The sequence below is a fragment of the Chinchilla lanigera genome, unplaced genomic scaffold, assembly GCF_000276665.1.
Source record: "Chinchilla lanigera isolate Chin_1 unplaced genomic scaffold, ChiLan1.0 scaffold00053, whole genome shotgun sequence".
NCBI classification, from domain to species: Eukaryota; Metazoa; Chordata; class Mammalia; order Rodentia; family Chinchillidae; genus Chinchilla; species Chinchilla lanigera.
The window spans coordinates 7,501,725-7,525,041 of record NW_004955454.1 but is presented as its reverse complement, the minus strand read 5'-3'; the positions used below and the strand labels follow the sequence as shown (position 1 = coordinate 7,525,041).

Genomic DNA, 23,317 nt, shown 5'->3' with positions numbered 1-23,317 from the left:
TGTTTCATGAGAAACCACTTTGAAGATATCAATATGTGATACAACAAGCATTGTTAATTTCCTACCACTTTGTTTGTAACTCTGTACTGTCTGTACTGTTCTTTTGCTATTTTGTAATACAGATACAGCAAAATTGTCAAGTCCAAAGTCAGAAGCCACTCGAGTTGATTTTTTTTAAAAGGATAAAAGAACCAATGAAAACTTCCAATATTTTGTAAAACTAACCATAATACCAAAACAGCTATCTTCGAGACAGCCCTTAAGCCACAGCCCAGATTCCCATTAGCTCAATTCACCTGGTACTACAAAGACATGACAGGGCAAAGTGGGGCAAAGCAGCCTCTGTGGAGGGCCTTGATCCAGCCTCTGGTGCCAGATCAGGCGAAGTGCCAGCAGGGCCCCCATTAGCACAGAGTGAAATCTTCAGGAGTGAAATCTTCTAGGAGTGAAATCTTCAGCCAAAGAGAGATATGACAGTTGACTTTAATAGGATGTGTGAAAATATCATTCTCTGAGCTAAAGATGCTGATAGGTAAAAATCAGGTAAAAGTTGACTGAAGACATGTATCTAACTCACACATGTAGCAGTTTTCTATGCATGGAAAGGGAAGTAAGAAGCATCACTGGGAAGAAAAGGGGAGTTGGTTAAGAGAATCCTGGAGGAGAGTGGCGCTCAGATCAGCATCTCAGAGGGGAACTCCTGGGAAAGTCTCACCCCTGACCAGCCCTACGAATGCCATCTTTAAGGCCTTTGCTATGATTATCAACAAACTGCAGGAAGATCTCAACAGCTCCATGACCAGCAGCATGGCAACCATCAGGCCTCCAGTGACCCTGTGGCTGGTGGTGCAGGCCACCCAGTGTGGCCCCTGATTGGGAAAGGTCATACTCCTCTAGAGTATGGGGCCCAGGTCCAGCAGGGGATATGCTGCCCAACTCAACCAAGTGGGCCATCCCTATCATTGGCCTGCTGCAGTCTGTCACCAAGTGTGTCAAGCAGATCTGCCTAGTCACACTGGAGACAACCTCCCAGTCCCCACAAGGGAGAGCTGTGACCATTCGGTACCAGCTCATGCTGGCCAGCTCTCCAGTCATCTGTGCAGGCGGCCAAGACTGCTGCAGCGACGCTGTGGGCTACCCCGATGCCACCCGTGACCTGGAGGGACCACCTCTAGATGCCTACTCTGTTCAAGGCCCACACACCATTTCTCCGCGCAGTCTGGCCAAGCTGAATCAGGCGGCAAGACAACATTCCCACTTTTCTATAACGCATGGCAGGACCAGATTCGCTGGAACTGACTCCAGCTACCCAGAGATGAAAGGCTACTGGGCAAGTGTGGATGTATCTACTTAACCCACTCATGAACTCACCATTCAAAAAAACTTAACTGGCTACATAACTGGCTGCCAAGGTGCCAACATCAATGAGATCAACCAGATGTCCATGCCCAGATCAAAATTGCCAACCCAGCTGAAGGGTCTTCGATCGGCAGGTTATTATTACTGGCTTGGCTGCCAGCATTAGTCTGGCCCAAGATCTAATCAATGCCAAGCTTTCCTCTGAGAAGGGGAAGGGGTGCAGCTAGAGCAGTGTAGGTTCACTCATAACCCTCTTCTGCTGTTTTTTCATGATCCAACTGTGTAATTTCTGGTCAGCAAGTCCAGGTTTTAAATCATTTCTAAGTGTTCCATTTCTACACCTTATCATCCACCAAAAATTTTTTTAAAATCACATTCTCTGTTCAGCTGTGTGGCAGACTGACAGCTGGTGGTCAACTTGTAACACTCAGCCGAACTGAACCAGCACGGTGCTGGGTGTGGAGGCCCACCTGAGGATTACTGCTGACAGCATGAGAGGCAGAACTGGAGAAGAAGAGAAGCTGACAGGGAGCTGTTGGTTCTCCTGGAGGACTTTGTCACGCTGGCTTTCCTGATATGAATGCACATGTTCTCATCATTGAAGGAGCTTGAGACCTTGTCACTGAGAATGGCTACAGTTCACTTTGGGGGCGCTCTGGTCCTCACTTTGAGTATCCTTTCCTGGCTCCAAAGGGGAAGATGATGCACTGTTTAATCTCCTGGAGAAGCTTGTCACACTGGCTTTCCTGATATAGACTCATTTGTTCTCATCACTGGCAGGGGTCAGGACCTCATTGTCACTAAGGATGGCTGTGGTACCTTTCAGGGGAGCTCTGGTTCTTACTTTGCACATTGCTTCCTGGCTGCAGCACAGATCCCTCAGCCTGCTAGCACAGATCTTTTGTCCTGCTAGCACAGACTTTCTAGCTTCCACCACTGATCTCGGGGCCTTCCCAGGACAGATCCATAAAACAGGCCTGTACGAGACATTGTCATGGGCTCTAAGCCTCCAGTTGGACTCATGGGGTGGGGCATTGTTATGGGCTCTAGGTCTTCAGCTGGACTCATGCAGGACATTACCATGGAATCCAGGCCCTCAGCTGGAACCGAAGACTGCAGATCTTGGAACAAAACCACTCATTCAAAAACACCAGAATTTTTTCTTTGACTCATTCTTTTTTTTTATTTTACTACTTTTTGTTATTTTTTAATCTTTCTTTCATTGGATTTTGGAGGGGTTGAGTTTTTTCTTCTTTTAGTTTCTTTTTTCATTTCCTCTTTCAGCTTTTCCCCTCTACCTCCTAATCTTTTTTTTTTTTTTATTTTAAAGAGTAAAAGAAGGATAACAGTAATGGGGGGCTTATTGAATTACAGACAAAGTGGTAGGAAATTATCAATGGTTATTGTTTTACATATTGTTATCTACAAGAGAGCTTCTCAGGAAAACAAATAGATAATAGTGAGTTACAGACAAAAGTGGTAGGAGATTATCAATGGTTGTTGTACTATACTTTGGTATCTTCACAGTGGTTTCTAAAGAAAATAAAGAGAGCTATACATGAGTGACCAACTGAATAATCATTGACTATTCTCAATGGCTGTTGTAGGCAACACACAGTAATAAACATACGTCCATTTATGAAATAGCATAGGAACAATACAAACATTACAGAGTTATGGACAGATTAGTAGGAAAATATCAGTGGCTGCTGTAATACATGGTGGTATCTTCAAAGTGGTTTCTCAGGAAGACAGAGATACGCAAGAAAGATCTAACAAGTAGTTACAGCCTAAGGGTTGTGAAAAATAGTGCATTACCTCCTTACCAGTGACTCCTTTCACTGAAGTGTGATAGCTGGAAGGAAGGTCAGGATTGAAAAGAAGGACACGAGACTTGCACCTGTGTCTAGCAACAGGCTGTTTTCTTTTTTCCTCTACAGTCATGATTACCCGGGGCTCCTCCATGTAGATGAGAGTCTGGCCAGAGGGAGAAGGCAGAGTATGCCCCGGGCCCCCTCATTCCTGTTAGACTAACTGGTAGGATGGGTCTGAGCTCTGGGCCTTCACATTAGAGGGCAGACCGATCTCCAGTGGTCACCTTTGCATTCAGGGCATGGCCCAGGGGGCTTCTTAGGGCAGTTTCTCTTGTACCTAATCTTTTATTTCTGTATTTTTCTCTCCACTTACCTTTTTTCTTCTTTCCTATTCTTTCCTGTACTGTTCTCTAACATTATTTATTTTCTTTTACACCTCTCCTTCTTATATGTCTAACAGTATGAATACTAGGTAGGGTAGGCAGTTAAGTAAAAGGGAAATATAGGGAATTAGCAATGGGAAAACAGGACAATGACAGGAATAAGTCAATAATTTTCAGTAATAACTCTCAGTATGAGTGGTCTCAGACTGGCAGAATGGATCAAGAAAAAAAATCCAACAGTATGCTGTATACAAGAAACACATATAACCCAAAAAGAAACCAAGCCAAGGCATGTTCTTGCTCCTGTTGGTAGATGGGAAATGCAATCAATCCTCTGGTCTTTGCTGGATGTAGGTCACAGGGCAAGGATTTAATTGGATTGTTGGACTTAATGTCTATGGTCACAGGATCTGGTTGCTCCCTTCTCTCCCCAGGCATTGTCCTTGTCTGGGATCTGGTTGATTTGTTGGTCCTTGCCTCTGCTGCCCTGTGCTAACAAGAAGCAAAAGGGAGAGCCAGCCTGGAGCTGGTGAGTGGTCTTGCGCATGTATCTGTGGGGTAGAGGAAAAGCCATCTGATACAGGCTTACTTGGGGGGCAGGGCACTGCACATCCAGCACAGCCACTTATTCACATCACAGGAGGGCTATCACCTGCTCTGAGAGGACCTGCTTGCTTGCATCAGTGGAGTGTTGCTGCGCATCCGGCAATGGCCTTGGTTGGACCATTTTCAAGTCCCATGATACTATGAGGAAAAAAACTATTGGATTTCCTCACCCTCTCAGCACTATGAGTGGCCTCCTTGTGGCTCCCATCTGGGGCTGCAGGGAACGCTTCCCCTCACCAGGCCTCTGCTGCAGGGCTCTGCGTCCAAGGTCAGTAGAGACAGCTATTAGAGTTTTCAATTTTCTTTCATAGTGCTACTGAAAAATAAATAGGCCTTCAAAAAATAAGAATTGGTTGACATTCAGTATCTTATTTTCTTTTTTCTTTCTTTTTTTTTGAGACAGGGTCTTACAATGTAATTCAGGCTGGCCTCAAATTCGCAGGAATCCTCCTGCCTCACCCTCCCAAGTGCTGGGATGACAGGCATGTGCCACCATGCCTCGTTTAACAGAATAAAGCACAAGACTTAAGACATCCTATTTTTGGAGTCTCATAGAATTACTTTATTTCTCAAATGTTTTCCAGGAAACATTTTAAAAATCTGCTTAAACATTATGTTACAATCTGGTATATGTGGCATTAATTTGTTTTTTTTTTAATTGGTTGCAGGTTTAAAGGTAAGCCTATGTGGAATAAGTACGACTTGCTACAACATCATTCCAAATTATGGCAAATTTTATCACATATCTTTTTTCTGTATGGTACCATGTCATGTGCATAATTTTTGCTCTTAAAGAATAGAGATCCACAAATCAGGAAAACAAGAGCAATGTATATATGGCTCTTGCATTAAGCAGAGTATGACAAATGCTGCAGGAGAAGCACTAGCTTAAAACAGAAAAAAAACCAAACAACAACAAAAACCCCACAACTACAAGTCCTAAAACACTGGAGATGGTGCATCCAGCTGGAAAGAATCAGAAGGGACTTTCATGAGGAAGTGGAATTCGAGAAGTCTTAAATGAAAAGTCAAGACATTCCAGGCAGAGAGAGGGTGGACATACCAGGAATATTTAGTTGGTTCATTAACTAGACCACACTATGAGTAGCGGAGTAACAGAAAATGTACTTGAACAAGTTGTATCAGGGAAATCTTAAGTATACACTAAGAAACAGGCTCGAGTGCTACAAGCAACAATATAAGCTCTCAAAGTAAGAAGGAACATGGCCAAAGGCATGCTTCCTAAATTGACATCAGTGCTGTGGCAAGAGAATCAGGCCTCAAAATGGCTTGGGGAAAAAAAAGGTCCAGAGTAAACAGGCAACTAGGTATAAGCCACTATACTGCTTCAGGGAAGAGGTACAGAGTATAATAAGGAAAACAGAAAAGAAAGGTGGGGAACAAGGAATCATTTTGGAAGGACAGTATGTAAGACTAAAGCACTTGTTTGAACCTTACAGTTTGTTCTTCCATGCTATATTGGTCAGCTTCCTCTTGCTGAAACAAAATACCTGGTAACCACAACTTGAGGAGAGGTTCATTTTGGTTCATGGTTTCAGAGTTCAGTCCTTGATCAGCTGGCTTCATGGTAGAAATGTAGAGAGAAGGAGAGGAAGAAGGACTGGGGAAAAGGACACATCCTTCCTGGTCACACCTTCAGTGAACTACCTTGGTGTCATCTCCTAACAGCAACTCAGTTATGAACTCGTCAATGCATTAATCTCCTAACGAGTATAGTGCTCTCATTACACAATTACCTTCTGAAAGCTCTACTGCTCAATGCAGGAAACTTGTGGGGGACGTTTTAGATCAACCATAACACGTGCTAACCACTGATTTGTAATCAAGGGCCAGAAGTGAATTCCTTAGAGCGTACAATGGCATAGCTGGTTTTGGGGAATAAGAGATTTGACAGATTTTCCAATCTAACCTCTTTGTAAAGGAAAGAACCTTGGTGAGAAACCTACTTAAGTTGTTTTATAGTTTGTGATGAATAAAATTAGGGGCGATAAGAGTTCATTCCATGTTTGTACCTGGCGAACAGAAAAGGAAATGACAGAAGAGTCATGCTGTGGGCTAAAGATAGATGACTTAGTTTGGGGCTTGGATGATGAAGAGGAGCATGAGCCTTTCTTGCTAAAGTTTTTGGCTGACAAACCAATCTGCTCCTAATGAAGGGATTCATCACCAGAAAGGAATAAAGAAGAATCATCTCAAAGAGCCTCAGGAATGGGATGCACAGACCCTCTCACAACCTCAGGTGGCCTAACACTAAGCTATGCTCCATATAAACTCTGACCCCCATGCCCCGCCACAGGCAGCAAGCTCAGGCTGCTGGTACAGATCACGATGAGCGTGAGGACACTGGATCCCAGATGGTACATTTTCAATTCATGTGGGTGAAGCTGTTTACCATTTTGACATTTGATGTCATCCACCAGCTACCCACTAACACTATCTGTTACTGCAGAATGGTTGGAATTTCCTCATGTGCAAGGGCTGGCAAGTTTCAAGTACAGGCCTTACACCTTAATAAAATTGTACATGCTATATTACATGTAGGGATTTAGGATATTCTCCCATCCCTACATTACTGAGACCTGTGTCATCTAATCAAATACTAACAGACAAACATGTCTAAGGTACAACCTTTAAACAACTCTACAATAGTATATCTTAAGTAAAGTAACTTCCTATATTGTTTTCTCTCTAATGTTCCATTTTGAACACTACCTCTACCTTTAGATTTGGGTACTAAATCTCTTTTCTTAATATTAACCCCTGAATCTTTAGTACCCAGCATATTACTGGGCACTAGGCACACTTTTGTGGATAGAGAATGAATACATTTTGATTCATTTGGTAGATTCAAAACAGGCAAATACTGGTAAAATAGGGGAAGAAATTCTCTAAGACATTATATTACCCTTATCTTTTTTATCACCCCGAGTTTCAAAGGAGGTAATTTCCTTTGAAATGGTGGTCACAATGTTTTTTTTTTCCTGTGACTTACTTTAAAGTTTAAAGCACAGTAAGACACTATACCTTGGAAATTGAAATATCATAGTTCTATTTTTAAAGTCAGAAGATCTAATCAAGCTTGTCTGAAAAAGTAAAAGAAATTCAATGATAAGCACTAAAGAAACTATTACAGTCCTCATAGCACTATGGAGTTGAACTGTTAAATTTTACTAAATGCTGCTCAGTACTTCACCATAAGCTATTCTATTTTATAAACTGGTAAGCCTTACACCCTCCGTACTATATTATCATTCTATAATGTGTGCCTTCTTAACAAATTGCCCTGAAATCCTCATGTCCCTTATGGGAAGAGTAGGATGTCTTGAGGCCATTTCCCAGTCACTGTCCACCACTGGACTTTTATCACATGGGGAGAAATCTCAGCAACAGCAGCCATTCCAGCTCTTACCAGCATTTTCTCCTTTTACTTGGGAGAGCAAAAGTAGATGTGTGCTGTTAGTTTCTTATCAAAGCCTGTTTATGACACTGTCTGAAGTGCATAGATTGTAGAGTCACAGACAGGAGGAAACTGTATTTTAACAAATAAGATACTACTGGTAACAGATCGGATACTTTCAGCAAGGTAAAACAGAATTATGCCCTATGCCCCTTTCTTTTAAAATGTTACCATGCTGAATGTAAACTGCTTTTGGATGAGGTAAATCCCTCCTGTCTTAGTTACTTTTCTTGTTGCTGAAGCAAAACACCCAACACCCAAAGTTAAAGAAAGAAAGATTTATTGTTCGCACCATTTGTAGAGGCTTCAGTCCATAACTGACTGGTTCCAAGGTAGGGTGGCATGGCACAGGGGCATCACAGAGTAGGCAGGAGGCAGAGGCAAGCAGCATCAATAGAAGGAGCAGCAGCAAGCAAGGGCAGCAGCCCTCTTTCTGTCCCTTCTATTCCATCCAGGCTACATGCCCTTGGGGTGGGAAGCACGCACACCCAGGGTGCCACACCCTTGACCCCAGCATCACACACTTAATTCCAGCATCAAACATCCTAGATCTAGCCATCTCTGAAAAATTCCATCTACGACCGCATGAGACTTGGAGGGGGGACCTTTACATACAAACTATAACACCTCTCTAAGCAAACAAAGCATAAAAAAAAATTATTCAAAAGTAAATCCTATATTACTTCTTTACCATGAGCTAGGAAAGATCTTGATGAGCAACTGCCTGTGCTAATTAAACATGGCTTCAGATCAATTGTTCAAAAACCAAAGTTGTCATCCATGATGAGTATTTTCCTAAACTGAACTCATTTAGAGTTGATAACCTTAGAGAAAGCATTCGTTACACACTTTATAGCTAGTTTATCACACTGGAATTACACTTTATGAATATTACACTGAGATTTCTTTTAAACAGAAGGACGAGTTCTTGCAAACACTCAGAAATGCTGCTTTCTGGGGTAGAATCTTGAGGACTTGAATCATAATGACCATGTGCTCAGCATTAACTCCAGATGTCCTTTCTGGGATGATGGTTCCGCTGTAGGGACTCTCCTGGTACCTTTCTGCGCTGAGCAGTAGGCGCTCTATTTGGATACATGCTTCTCAATTTTAGGCTCCTTACTTCCAGCAACTTCAGCCCAGCTGACTTTTAAAGCACACCTGGTCAATTTGCCCTTAATCAAGATATGGAGGGTATCCTAAATCTGCCCCCTGTGTTTTCTCCATTTTTGCGACAGTGCCACCATCTCTCCGTTATACTAGCCCCACACTTTCCAACTAAAAACTGAAACCCACAACCCACAACCAGCTAGCCACATGTAAGACCCACCACTTCTCCCCACAGCTTCCATCTCCTCCCACTGCCTTTTACCTCGCTGCACTTGTTTGACAGACTTGATGCCCTGCCTGCCTGTAACTCATTCTTTACATTACCTCAAGCAAGTTTCTAAATCACAGACCCAGTGTATGTCTTCTGCTGCCCTCTCTGCTTTCCAGACTGCACCTATTCTTCACACACAGTACAAATCCTTCACACCCTGGCTGCTGTAAGCACTCCAGCTTCATTCCTAGCTACTTAGTCTCCCCCATAATCAGCCCCTCATTCCACTCAAGTGAGTTATTGTCCCCCAAATGTTTCCTCTTAGTGTGCCCAATCTTGGCTTTAACACTTCCTTCCTAGCTCAGCACAGCTCAGCTCTCTGTCCTGTGGGTGGCTGTCTCCAGAGTCCTCTGCTACACGCGTACACCACTGCATATCCCACCCACCGTGCTGTAAATGTCTCCTCACAAAACTGTTAGCTCCATCAAGGTCCATGATGGCACTTCTAGCACTTAGCACTCTAAAAATATTCACTGCCTGGAACAAACAATGAAAGTATGTCAGCAGTAAAAATTTAAACTCATTTCCATTCAATACTCACCAAGAGATAGTCGGTGAAAACTCATATTGAGCAGTAGTTGAAAGATTTAACTTTTATTTTTTCATCCACTCATGTATTTAAAAGTATTCCTGAATTAGACACATTAATTCTCTATAGAAAACATTACTGATTGCTATGAATAACAGTTAAAATTTACTAAGTATCTCTCATGTCCAGACACTTGTAACAGGCACCATATTTCATTAAGTTTAGCATTAAGATTTTATTTTTATCTCCATTTTATTCATTAAGATACAGTGTTCAAAGATACTTTGAAAGTATTCCTATAATAAACAAGGCAATAAATAATATAAAATACAAAATCTCATTGAATAGCACTTAGTTTCTATGCTGGCCGCTTGCACCAACAAGATTAAGAGAGGGCCGGGGATATAGCTCAGGGGCACAGCACCTGCCTGGCAAGTGCAAGGTCCTGAGTTCAATTCCCAGTACAAAAAGAAAAAACACAATATTAAGAGAACAAATCCTCATTAAATGTGTTATTTTATTTGTCACACTATGTTGTTTTATTTCTGTTTTATTCTCACTACCAGATAGTGTTGGGCTTTTCTTATCCAAGGGATCTGTTTGCAGGCCAAGCCCAGAGTCCTGAGCCACGGTGATGAGAGCTTCCTCCATTTTCACTGTCTGCTTGCTTTCCTGAACATAAATTTCTGTACTCTTTGAATTTTTGTATTTTCATAAACCAAATGCAGTCCACTTTAGAACAAGGTAGGGTGCATAGTAAACAGTGTGACCTGCTGACTCAGACACAGCCTCTGCTCCATGAAGAATCAGAACTAGGTTGGAGGTATTGGTCCAGGTGAGGAGTCACTGGGTTCAGGAGCCCAGTGAGAGGCCAGTGCCCTCAAGGGAAGGAGATACAGAAAGCAACACTGGGGAATGAATAATTCAGAGTATCATTGATTGCGTTTTCTAACTTAGGAAAATGTAGTTCACCTATGGCTACCATTCATTGAACTGCTGTTACTTAATGACAGTATATAGGGTAATTCATGTTATATTTTCACAGTCTCTTTGATGACCTTATAAGGTAATGTTCTGTGATAAAGGATATTTGTGCCAATCAAAGTGCTTACCCAGTCTCTATCACAAATCAGTCATCTAGAAGATCCTCCATGCAATTCCAGCACTGGTGAAAAACACTTTTATTCCACTCCACTAATCCCCTGCAGCTTAGATAAAACAGTCCTGGGTGTTCATAGATGAAGCAACACTTTAACTTTTAACAACTCAACTCACAGCTCTAACAAGTCTGTCACATGTTAATGTGTCTATAAGTATTAATAAAAACAGTAGCTTGAAAGAGATTCTTGTAAGGGCCTCTACTAAAAATGTACCTGCTTTCAATTTTTCAACCTAAAACTTCCATGTTAAAACAACTACCTTTAAACTGGCCCTGTCTGATATTCAGGATGCTACAATATCTTTCTATTAAAATGAAATCAATAACCCAGAAAAATTAAATTTTTTTTCACTCTTAATACTGTATAAATTTACATAAAGAAATTCTAACCATCTATCACTTGTTAAAGATCACTGCCTAAGGCTTAGAGCTTAGTGGCAAGACACTTGCATACTACGTATGAACTCTTGGGTTTGTAACACCACACCACAGAAACAACACAATACAAAACAAATAGCCAGGAGTGGTGGCACACACCTGTAATGCCAGCACTTGAGAGGCTGAGGCAGGAGGATCGCTATGAGTTCAAAGCCAACCTGGAGTGCAAAGTGAGTTCAAGGCCAGCTTGAACTGTACAGTGAAACCCTGTCTCAAAAAAGACAAAACAAACAAATAGAAAACAAATTAAGAAATCACTGCAACCGTTTTAAATTATTTTATTTAAAAAATATATTTTTTGGTACTGGGATTGAATCCAGGGTCTCTGCACTGAGCTACCTCTCTAGCCCCTTTTTTAAAATTTTGAGACTAGGTCTCACTAAGTTGCTAAGTTGCCCAGGTTGGCTTGAACTTGCAATCCTCCTGCCTTAGACCCCCAGGATGCTGATACTATAGGTGTAATGCTACCATACCTAGCTAGATTATTTCAATTATGAAAAAGTGTTCCAGCAACACACATTCATTCCTTAATACTTGGTTTTATTCTTAAATGAAAGGTGGGAAGAAAGTTCACAAAATAGATGTGAGAGACCAGAGGATGACGCTGCCTCCATGACTACCTGGCACATGTGCAGGAGACCATAGCAGAGTTTCGCTGCCTGTGCTGAAGCCACTGCCTGCCAACCTTCTGAACAGTTCTCTGAAACTAGGAAAGGGACTGAAGGGGGTAATGATGCAGCTACAATTGTTTTCTGAGCAGGACTTTAGAACAATATTGCTGCTTTTAAGTAATACAAATAAAAATCTCATTTTCTAACACACTCTCTCCTTTGCCTACTGCCATCTTCCTTGTACCTGAAGATAATCTATGAAACATTTTCAGAACACAGAGTTGCTTTCCAAGAGGTGCAAATGAACTTAAAGTAATGTTCCAGAACTGTTTTTCTGTCATTTCAGTGTCCATGGAACTACAGGTAAAAGTAACAATAGACACAACTCAAGCAGATCTGAAAGCCACAGATTCTGAATGTTAATTATGCCGTGGATTTACTTAGTTGCTTTCAGCAAATAAACTTCACTTGTATTGTATAAACTCTGCTATAAAACAGAAATATCTGTAAAATAGAAATGAAAAATTCTGCTGATATCCTATAAAAGGGAGAAGGTAACAAATTAACTCTCTGTTGGAACAGATTTTCATTTCTTAAATTAAATCAATTATTTCTAAAATCCTCAGGAGTCTAGATATCACAATAAAATCAGCCATTGACAGTACTGGTTGCTAGGGGAAAAACTCTGAAGCCAACTTTGGAAAGGGAATAGAGATTAGAACTCCATGTTTACATTACTGACTTGTCTGAAAGAGAAAATATGCAAATAGCAGCCTGACCTCTTCACAGAGCTCCTGGAACAGTGATGGCAAACCCTGTAGAGACCGAGTGCCCAAACTACAACCCAAATCCACTTTCTTTTGAAGACAGGGTCTTGCTATGTAGTTCAGACTGGCCTTGAACTCACTATGTAGTCTTGGCCGGCCTCCAACTCAGTCCTCTTGCCTCAGCCTCCGAAGTGCTGGGATTACGGGCGTGTACCACCATGCCCAACCTCAAAACCCAAACACTGCAATTAAATCTGAATACTGAGGGTTTAGCTTAGAAAAAATAACTCACACATTAACATGTTTTATCTTAAAAGAAAAACAATGATAGAGCTTTCAATGATACAAACAGCTTTTTATTGAAAGGTAAAGTTTGCATTTGGGGTGCACTTGCACAATTACTGTGACCTTTGCTGTTGCACGCATGCTGGTAATCTGTCAAACACTGGCGGGGGTGACTTGGCTCGGTGCCAACAGAGGGCTCTGAGGTCCTGCTATGGCATGTGTGCCAGAGGTTTGCCACCACCGTCCCAGAGGCAAAGAATTTGCCCCTACTTACATCAGGAAGACTTCATGCTCAGAACCGCCAAGAACTGTGATGCTGCGACTGGGCTGGGATAATCATCCAAACATCACAGTGCTCACCTTTGGATTAGTCTTACAAGATCATGTCTCTACAAGAGCTAAGGAAGACATTTTTATTAAGGAAAGTTATTAAACTCATAATAAACACGTATTTTGAAAATACTATTTTTAAATTATTAGAATGTACCTGCACTTTGTACAATGCACTGAAAGAAGCCTACTTTGTGAAAATTTTTACTTTATAATGTGCTTAGGATTTATGGTCAAATACATAGAAAACAGGACTTCCACTCAGCAGTCATTAATCAGATAAGATTCTTTGCTCTTTAGTCAGTTTTCTTTAACCAATAAGAAATACCCAAGGGAACTCTGCACAGAATACACATGCTAGTATGACAGAGAATGGGTTCCACACGAAAAGAGGAAGTCCAGGGATCATGCCTGCTCCTAAGTATTTTCCTTGTGTGCTTGGCACTAATTCAGCAGGAGAACAGTACTGTTAGGTGAAGACTGCTGTCTCTTCTGTCCTACTGTAAACCCTCTGTCCTGTAAGGTATGGATGAAAATGAAACATTCCCAACCATTTATATCTTAGCTAGGGTACGAACATTCATTAACCCATATACTTTCATAGCTGTAAATATTAGCAAATTCTCACCATCCTTCACGTTCCTCAGAAATGAGCCAGGATGTAAATTTTAGATCCTGTGGGAAAACTTGGAGACTATATGTCTAGACTGGTCTTGCAAAGCTAAAATTCCCACTGAAGCCACAAATAATACTGTACACAAGAAGCTCACAGTGCAGGAAGAAAGGAAGAACTGACTGCGCTGCCATGGATGCACAAGGAAGGCACCGCGGTCCATTCAGGACAGAGACATCAAGACTACCCGACATTGGGAAGACGATAGCATGGAAGGTGCAAAGGCAAGGGAGCAGGACAATTATGAGTTCGTACCGACGAGGGGAACCAAAAGCCTCTCTGGAAGGAAAGAATACTGCCCACAAAGGGGGAAGCTCAGCACAGCTTCTTAATAATCAAAATAATCCACCGTCACTTTGAGGATAAGTAAGCCAAAGACCACTTCTATTCTATCCCTTTGCTTTTATCTAATAGATTGTTTTCTTTCTGTTCAAAATTAATTAGAGGGGTTAGAGGGGCTGGGGATTTAGCTCAGCGGCACAGTGCCTGCCTGGCAGGCGCGAGGTCATGAATTCGACTCCTGGTACCAGAAAAAATAAATAAATAAATAAATTAGAAAAATTAAGAAAACCCTTATCATTCCAGGTGGGACATGTGTAGGTGTAACAAGCTATACTTCTAAGATATGAACTCAGAAGACAGAGGGAGAGTCTGTTTCCAATACTTTTAGAGCAAAAATATATCTACATTAAGTTATAAATGTTATAGCATATATTTCAGTTACATTATTATATTTTTGCTCGTGCATATTATTTAAAGTGGCAGGCCAAGTGTACTTCATGGCATGCCAATCTACAGTGTCACTGGCGCTGTGGCCAGCTCACAGAGCTGTGCTCATTAACACCCCACCCCAGAACAGAAAGCAAAAAATTTTAACAGTGAACTTTTTTTGTTTGCTTTTCCAATCTTTACCTTTGAGATAAAGAATACAAATGGACCAACTGGAAGGCTACATTAGATATGAAGCATTCCAGTCATTCAATAATGTTTAATATTTAACCACAAGTTTATTGTTTCAACTGTAAATTTCTTTACTGAGCTTTTGGCTGGATCCAAACTGCCCTACATTTCTGACAAGTAGTCACTTTTGTTTTTGCATCAGAATTACTTATTTTGAGATCAGTGATACATAGTTTCTCCAAAGTAAATAAACCTTGTCAAGATAGAACTAGTACATTATCTTCTCATCTTAATAAACCACACTCTTAGAAAAGTCATTAGCACAACTCATCCTACAATTTCACCTGCTTTATCCTACATGTGCAATCTCAATACTCAGTGTTTTACTTCATCTTTGATACCTGTGGTACTCTGTACAACTGAACTATAATTCCCTGTGGAATTTTCACTGCAGCTTGTCTCTTTTCCTATTTAATCACTGTGTGAAGTCAAGACTCCTGGGGTTATAATTATGTTTCTATCGTATCACAGAAAATTATGTAGAAACAGCTGGTACGTAGTGAACTAGTCTTTTATTGGTATCGCTCCTCAGTCACCTTGTGAACAGACACAGATATTATCCGCCAAGTTAAAAATGGACATCATGAGGTTCACAGAAATAAATGTGGTTCTAGGCCTTAAACTCTGGTGAGTACAAGCTCAGTACTATTTCCACTCAGATTCCTTAAACCTAAAGGATCAACATTTCTCAATGGCCCTACAAGTTCCTCAACCCAGTAACACTCTCCAGGAATGAGGTCATTACTCCTCTTTTTGTGCCCTGCCCCCTTGTCAGTGGTCACAATATAGCTTAACTTGTAAGCTTAACTTGCCCTTTGGGTAAGTTAAATGCCAGCTCTCCACACTAAGGCTTCTTCAATCTCATAATCAGACTCTGCTCAACATCCCAGCCTCTCCTCAGAAACAAAAGTTGGAGCGGATGTCAGCTCCATGGGACACTCCACCACTTACCATACCTGGGTAACACTGAGAGTCCAGACCAGCTGATAGGGTTTCCCTTTTGGCATTACACCCTCTCTTGCACTTAGTCAGGGCTCTGGCTATTGCTACTACCAAAATGGTGTGGGTGACTACACTCCACAGATCTTTCCCAAGTTTCCCCATTGTAGAACATGGCATCATCAGTCACTTATTTGCCCAATCTAAAAACTTCAGTGTTTTCTTGTTTTCTGTCTTTCCTTCCTAAACCATATCAAAGTCATCCACCAGTTCTGCCGCCTTGAACTCCAGGATATACTCCATAGCTACTGTTTAACATCCCATTCCAAACCATCAGCTTCTTTCACATGCAGACCTCTCCCAATGTCTCCTAGATGCCTTTACTGTATCCTTCTACAGAGTCACACTGCATAGAGCTTACGTGTGACACAGGTCACAGTCCTCCTCCTTCAGACAACATGGGCATTCAATCTCAGTGCATCAACAGTGTGCACAGGTTCTCCCAGTCTCACCTTCGGCCACACCTGACTTAAAATTTCCACTCTGTCTACAGGGCACCTCACATACCCATGATATGTCTTACCCCTCTGCCAGTATTTTTTTTTTTATCATTACACATGTGGCTTCCTCTTCAAATGCCCTCACAGTCTCTCTTCGGATTCTTTCCAACCCTTTGTAAGTCAGATAGGGGATCACCAACTCCAAGAAGCTACCCCGACATCACACCTCTCCCTCATCTGCACAGCACACACATGCACATATGCGTAAGCACCCACTCACCACACAACCCACCTCTACTGGCCTATCAATCTGCTCAGTGTTCTCACATTCCCTAGATAGATCCAAATGCAACATTTGCAAGGGCCTTTTATAATTTTTTATGTTTTTCTCCCACTACATTGTGTCTTCATTAAGAACAGAGAAAATTTGTTGTTCACTTGGACTATTATATTCTCTTGTTCTATTACATGGCCTATTATATAGTAAGCAAACACTCAATAAATATTTTTAATATGTACAAATCAACAAAGCCTTCTTATTCAAGTAGGGGACACACCAAAGCTGACAAAGCCTTCATGATAATTTAATATTCAATATTAACCATATAGTGATTGATTCTCTATTATGTGCCAAGTATTATTCTAGGCAGTAGAATACAATTGTGAAAATATTTTGCATTGGAAATTTTAGCCAAGCAACAAGACACACACCAGTTAAAGAATTCTAAGTATCAGAAGGGAAACAAAATGTTACTATAATTGATTTAACTGTATAAACAATGTTTTTATTTGTATAAAAATCGATTATTTTCCAAAATGGAAAAAAACCAAAATAAAAGACTATGTATCCATATAGTGAAGCACTCATAGTACTGATAGTACTCATAGTCATTTAAAAGATGACTATGTGAGTTAACGGATATATAGAGAGAGTCATGATAACAGATAAAGTCAGACTTTACTTTTCCCCCAAATGGGAAACATTTAAAAACTCAAAATAAAAGACTATTTAAATTATGAGAGATAGGTACAGGTATACAAACAGACATATAAATGGATGAGTTCTTAGACCCCAACACATATATGAATAGAGATTAAGGAAAACAATTTGCACAAAGGAAGCTATTACCAGTAAATAAACAGAAGGAAAAGAATTTAATTTGACCAGTGCCAATTACTCTGCTATAAAGTTTATGGACAACTTAATATTAAGAAATCATACCAGCAACAAGGTAGGTAGACAGATATATAGGCAGATGATCGGAACCTACTGAAACAGTGGCTAAAATCTACTACAAAAAATAATCTGAATAAACAGAACTATATACAGAACAATGTATACTACAGTCATTTAAATAGCAAAAAAGCCCAAAATGTACTACATGCTGGTAATATGGAAAAGATTAAAGCAACTTTATCATACTATGCAGCCATTAAAAAAAAAAAACTATTAAGAGTATGAGAGCAGCGTGGTATGACTGAGCAACATGCAGTGGCAGAAACAGTTACAACTTTTTAGGTAACTGTTATAACAACACATCAAAAGGTTCAAAAATCCACTCATAGTCTATGTCCAAGAATTCCTACTTACAAAAATAGCCTAAGCACAGAATCAGAAGGGTATATCAAGATGAACATTTCATTCAAGCACTGTTTAAAATAGCCCAACACGGGAAGCAACCTTAAAAACCCAAAACAAAAGACTTCAAATTATGATATATCCATATAGTGGAATACTCATGATCTTTTAAAAGATGATTACATGAGTTTATTTTTAGAGAGATTCATGATAATGGGGATAGTCAGATTTCACTTTTCCCCAATATTCCTCAATATTTCCCCAATATTTCCCCAAATATTTCCCCAAATATTTCCCCAATATTCAAAAGGGAAACAAAGTACCTGGTGCAGGGGGTAGCAATAACTATTTCTGAATGAAATAAAGCATATTTTTAACAACAAAAACTTAAATCTCTGTGCAACAACACACAACACAATTCAGAAAGATATTTAGGAAGTCATCATGTAAGCTGTTTTGGAACAGGTAAGAGCAGAGAAATTAGCTGACTTATCTGATCACAAAACTGAAAAACTCAGCAGAAAAAGTGTTCATTCTTATGCTAGTGTTAAGGACAGAAATGTGTCCCTGCAAAACTCTTCTGATGAAGCCCAAACCCCAAGTCCTTCAAAGAGATAATTAACTTAGAGCTATGTTCCCCTGGCATAAACCAAAAGAAGAAATTCTCTCTCTCTCTCCCTCTTCCTCTTCCCCTTTCTCTTCTCCTCTCCTCCTCCCTCCCTCTCCAGGTCTGATATTACTTTCTGTGGTGGTACAATATTTATACTGGAGTCAATTCTTGGATATTGCCTGATAAAAGGGGGATGTGAATTCTCCTCCAACTCTAAGTATGATGTTGGCTGTTGGTTTGTCATAGATGGCTTTGATCTGTTTGAGGAAAAGACCATCTATTCCTATTTTCTGTAGGGTTTTTATCATGAATAAGTGTTGGACTTTGTCAAAAGCTTTTTCCTAGCCTGTCCTACAGTATTACTATTACTTTATCTTCCTGGGTTAGTAAAAGAGTAGAAAACTTTTTAAACACATTTTTATATGTTGATATATAATTGGTTCTTTAGATACTGCTATTACTAGTTGTTTTCTCTTTACAGTGCAGTGTCACTTAAAGGGACCTCCACAACAGTTTGAGATCTTTTCATCCCAACTGATCTACAAACTTCAACACAAAAACACAAGAAAGATGAGAAAACAAGGTAATAAGATGCTTCTAAAAATTCATAATTCCCCAAAAGTCCAATCCACAGGTACTCAAGTGCATGAAATCCCACAAAGTTTTAAAAAAACTAATAGAATGATCACTGAGTTCAAAAAAGAGAAGAAGTAAACAGCTGAATGAATGAATGAAAGACCATTTCAATAAAGAGATAAAGATTCTGAAAGAGAACCAAACAGAAATCCTGGAAATTACAATCTCAAAGAATCAAATTAAAAATTGAATTGAAAGTCTAGCAAAATTAATCAGAAGAAATGATATCAGGTCTTAAAGACAAGGTAGATTTACTAAAACATTTAGTAAGTAATAATGAAAAATGAACAGGAAACAAGATAAAGATTATGAAAGAGCTCCTAGATAACTCTAAAAGAATAAACTTAACAATCATTGCACACAGAGGGTGTTGAAGTACTGGCTAATGGCATAAAAAATCTGTTCCCTAAAATTATTACAGAAAATTCCCCAAATCAGGAGAATGAGATAGATATCAGGTAAAAGAGGCATTTATAACCCCAAATAGACATTGCCAGAAAAGAACTTTTCCATAACACATCATAGTCAAAATGACAAGAACCTAGAACAAAAAAAAGAATGTTAAAAGCAGTTAGAAGCACTAAATCACTTATAGGGCAAACTCAACAGAGTCACAGCAGATTTCTCAACAGAAACCTTACAGACCAGAAGGGCTTGGAATAAAATTTTTCAAGCCCTAAAAGAAAATAATTGACAATCTAGATTACTATATCCTACAAGGCTACCACTGAAAACTGAAGAAGAAATAAAGACCTCACATGATAAACTACAGATGTTTGTGACTACCAAGTCTTCACTGCAGAAAATAATAAAGAGATCCCAAACCAGATATGATGAGGACAACAACAACTCTGAGGGAAGGAATAAATCTCACTGGGAAAGCAGTTAAATGAATGAGACACAGAAATGAATCATACACTGCAAGAACAAGTAAATAATGGGAATTAGTATATACCTTTCAATAATAACACTTAATGTAAACATCTAAACTCTCCAAATAAAATACACTGACTACCAGACTGGATCAAAAAACAAGGCCCATCTATAGACTGCAAGAGACACAATTCATCTGTAAACACATACAAAGACTGAAAATGAAAGGATGGAAATGCTATGCCAAGCAAGTGGAGCCTCCAAACAAGCAGAAATAGCTATGCTTATATTAGACAAAGTGGACTTCCAACCAAATCTCATTAGAAGAGACAAAGAAGGCCACTTCACAATGGTTAAGGGAAAAAGTTAACAAGAAGAGATGATAATTATAACTATATATTCATTAAACATTGGCACCCCCAATTTCATTAAACAAATACAACTTGACATAAAAGAACAGATGGACTCAAAATCAATCATAGTGGCAAACTTCAATACTCACTTTCACAAGTAGACAGGGCAACCAATCAACCAACCAAACAACAGAAAAACATAAACATTGAAGTTAAACCACACTATGGATGAAATAGATTTAACGGGTATCTACAGAGTGTTCCATCAAAAACAGCAACACATATATTCTTTTCAGCAGTCTATGGAATTTTCTCCAAAATACAGTTAAGCCTCTAACTGATGAACATATGAGTTGTGAACTTTCACCAGTGTACTATAGAAGATTCACTTTACTGGCTTACAAACTAATTCAACTTAGAACAATTCTCCCAGAATGAAACTCATTTGTAAGTCAGGGATTTACTGTGGACTATATTTTAGGTCATAAAGGAAATTTCAATAAATACAAAACAACTGAAATTATTCATGTATCCTATCAGATAACAATAGAATGAAACTAAAAATCAATAACAAAGAGAAACCACACAAACAGATTTTACCAAACCTTTAGCGAAGAACTAACACCAAAGCTCTTCAAACTTTTCTATGTAATAGAAAAGGAAGTAATGTTTCCAAACTCATTCTACGAAGCCAACATAGTTTTGATACCAAAACCAGATAAGGATTCAACAAAAAAGACAGAAAAAAGAAAACTATAGACCAAAATCCTTAATGAAAATTAATGACAAAATTCTCAATAAGGTTCTTGCCAACAGGATTCAACAACTCATTTAAAAGATCATCTGACCAAGTTGGCTTCATCCCATGGATGCAAGGGTGGTTCAACATATGCAAATCAATAAATATTATTGTGACACATAAATGGAAGCAAGGGTAAAAAATCACATAATCATCTCAATATATGCAGAAACATCTTTCAACAAAATCCAACATCTCTCCATGTTACAAACTCTGATGAAAACAGCTGTAGCCATTTGACCCAGCTATTCTCCTCCTGGGTATCTTCCCAAAAGAATTAAAAACATCATACCACAGTGACATATGCACACTTATGTTTACAGTGGCACAGTTTGCAATAGCCAAATCATGGAAACAACACAAGTGCCCATCAACTGGTGAATGGATGAAGAAGATGTGGGTTTTTTTATACAATGGAGTGCTACTCTGCCATAAAGAAGGATATGCTCCAGATATTTCTAGGAAAATGGATGTACCACTTGAGTCCACACTCTTAAGTGAAATAAATCAGACATATGTATGAATACTGCATCGTTTCTCTGGTGTGAGAAACTGAAAGTATAAATAAGGATCAAAATGTATTTTGAGGGGGCTGGGGATTTAGCTTAGCGGCACAGCACCTGCCTGACAAGTGCAAGGTAGTGAGTTCAATTCCTGGTACCGGAAGAAAAACAAAAAAAAAAAATATATTTTGAAATAGGAGGAAAATGGGGAGGGGAACAAGAGAGAAAGGAAGGGGAAAGGAAAAAGTAAAAATAAAAATGAGAGAAGAAGGAAAACATGGAAATAAAGCTTTGTAAATGGGGAGGGGATGAGGGGTTGAAGGGAGGGTGGGGAATGGGGAGAAAAACCAGGTTATATCGTGTAAGGTACAAATTCTCTTTGATGAATGTGATTGTTATTTATATCTAAAATGTACCAATAAAATCTAATTTAAAAAAGAAAAGGAAAAAGCTTTAGAAGGATCATATCTCAAACTGATAAAAGCCACATATGACAAGCCCACAGCCAACATATGGAACTGGGAAAAGTAAAAGTATTTCCTTTAAAATCATGAATGAGAGAAGAGTGTCCATTCTCACCACTCCTGCTCAATACAGTATTTAAAACTTTAGCCAGAGCAATCAGGCAAGAAAAAGAAATAAAAGGATACAAATAGGAAAGGAAGAAATCACATTATCACTATTTGTAGATCATATGAGCTGTGACATAGAAGATCCAAAAAATTTCACCAGAGGACTTTTAGATCTGATAAATTCAGTAAAGTGTCAAGATAAACACACACACACACACACACACACACACACACACACACACACAACAGCATTCCTATACATCAATAATGAACCCACCAAGAAAGAAATCAGGAAAACACTTCTAATCTTAATAGCTTCAAACTGGGTGTGGTGGTGTCCAGCACTCAGGAGGCTGAGGCAGTAGGACTGCTTAAGTTTGAGACCTACTCAGGCTACCTACTGAGTTCAAGGCCAGCCTGAACTAAAGAATGAGACCTTGTCTCACTATAACCAAAACAAACAAAACACAGCTTCAAAAACATTAAATACCTATGAATCAACCTAATTAAGGATGTGAAAGATCTCTACAATGAAATTATATAACTCTGAAGAGGATGAAAACAATGGAAAATGGAAAGACATCCCTAGTTCTTGGATTAGAAGAAGTAATACTGTGAGAATTGCAATATTCCCAAGTGTATTCTATAGCTTTCATGCAATTTCTGTTAAAATAGCAACAATATTCTTCACAGAATTAGAAAAAACAATCCTAAAATTCATAGGGAATCAGAAAGGCCCAGAATAGTCAAAGCAGTCCAGAGCAAAATGAACAAAGCTGGAGGTATGACAATATCCAACTTTAAGTTGTACCACGAAGTTACAGTAACAAAAACAACATGGTATTGGCACAAAATATATGCAGACCAATGCAAAACAACAGAAGATACAATAACAACCACATGTACCTATAGCCATCTGATTTTTGACAAAGGGGCCAAAATATACATTGGAGAAAAGAGCCTCTTTAACAAATGTGATGGGAAAACTGGATGCCCACTAGCAGAAGATCAAACCTAAATTCCTATCTATTATCCTGTACTTAAATCAAATCAAAATGGATCAAATACTCTGATGAAAAAAAAAGTTTGAAACTGCTGGAAGATAACATACATGAAACAGGGGCTGGGGATTTAGCTCAGCGGCAAAGCGCCTGCCTGGCAAGCGCAAGGTCGTGAGTTC

At 39.5% G+C, this 23,317-nt stretch overlaps 1 protein-coding gene and 1 pseudogene across 4 annotated transcripts in view; one reads left to right on the top strand and one right to left on the bottom strand.

The window, feature by feature from the left end:
• Positions 1-1,828, top strand: part of LOC102019026 — a 16,174-nt pseudogene extending 14,346 nt beyond the window's left edge.
• The window catches only part of Spidr (scaffolding protein involved in DNA repair), a 349,934-nt gene that overhangs the window by 185,036 nt on the left and 141,581 nt on the right, over positions 1-23,317 (bottom strand). The gene's annotated exons all lie outside the window — the stretch shown is intronic.